The 1,428-nt window shown below is 30.8% G+C and overlaps 1 non-coding gene across 1 annotated transcript; it reads right to left on the reverse strand.

Annotated features, from left to right (window-relative positions):
* Positions 1 to 437: 437 nt before the first annotated feature.
* LOC115217717 lies at positions 438 to 540 on the reverse strand. The gene has a single exon (XR_003882183.1). It is a non-coding gene; the product is annotated as a U6 spliceosomal RNA (small nuclear RNA).
* Between the last annotated feature and the right edge of the window lie 888 nt (positions 541 to 1,428).

Below are 1,428 nucleotides of genomic sequence, written 5' to 3' on the forward strand. Positions count from 1 at the left end.
CGAGGTTTCATGGACATAAACACACCAGCATCGGTTGCTAAGCGATGGCGGGGGATAAACGCAGACACACACACACATAATTTATACATACATACATACATACATAATATATATATATATATATATATATATATTATATATATATATATACATATATATATATACATATTCATATATATATATATATATATAATATATATATATACATACATATATATATACATAAATATATATATATATATATACATATATATATATATATATATATATATATATATATATATGTATACATATGTATATCTATATATCTATATCTATATATATATACATACATATATGTGTGTGTGTGTGTGTATATATATATATATATATATAACTTGGAACCATGTGGTTGGAAGCAATCTTCTTACCACTCAGCCACGCCTGCGCTTGTATAAAAAAAAGTGGAATGCTTTGTGAATTTGCGTATCATCCATGGGCAGGGGCCACTCTAATCTTCTCTCTATCGTTTCAATTTTAGTATATATGCTGCCGAAGCAATTATTTGTTGATGGTTTATTCTCAAATATTTTGAGAGGTGGGTGTATGAGTATTTAAGCCTTTATAATCTTTATGGATATCAGATATGTTAAAAACCCAAACTACTAAAGATTTTCTACTTTAAAGAAAAAATAAAACTTGTTTATGAGGAGTACGTTTGTAATTCGTGCATGTAGACCTAACAGGGATTTACAGGTGGAAGAAAAGTAGCCTGAAATTATCGGGTGAATTACGTTCAAAATCGTTACGTCATTCTTTGCGCTCAGAAGCAAAAGAAAGGGCATACATAACAGCGCCAATCGAATTCATTATAATTGCATATTTGTTGATCTGGCAGGATAATTATGCTGGGATATAGTCTTCCGTATCAGGATAGATCTGATGCTAAGAAAAACAAAACACATCTAAAATGAAACAACTTAGTAAACATCACGAATGCAAGTTTTCGTTGTGTGCGACTATGTGCATGTAAATAAATATGCGTACATATGTGCCGACAAGAACCAAGAGTTTAATAGCTAATCATGCCCTCATGATATTCTTAGTTTGTTCCGATAACTCGTCCATTAAACTGAAATCATCTGTCGTTGTCATATTTTGACCAAAACCTTGTGAAGCGAATGCTGTTCATTTAGACGGGGTTGAAAACAGTCTGAGGGACTGTACTTGTGTTCAAGTGGTTATTTTTATTAATCATCACCTTATCGTATGTAGTTCGTTAGCTCTAATTGGTGAATGGCTCCTATATAATAATTTTGTGGAAGGGTATTTTTCTTGATATTTGAAACTTGATATTAGTCACCATGTACATATGTGCTTTGTCTCTGACTCTCTCATTAGTATATTTCTTTCTCTCATCCCTATATATGTAAGCGATTATATATTATT

The sequence above is a fragment of the Octopus sinensis genome, linkage group LG11, assembly GCF_006345805.1.
Source record: "Octopus sinensis linkage group LG11, ASM634580v1, whole genome shotgun sequence".
NCBI classification, from domain to species: Eukaryota; Metazoa; Mollusca; class Cephalopoda; order Octopoda; family Octopodidae; genus Octopus; species Octopus sinensis.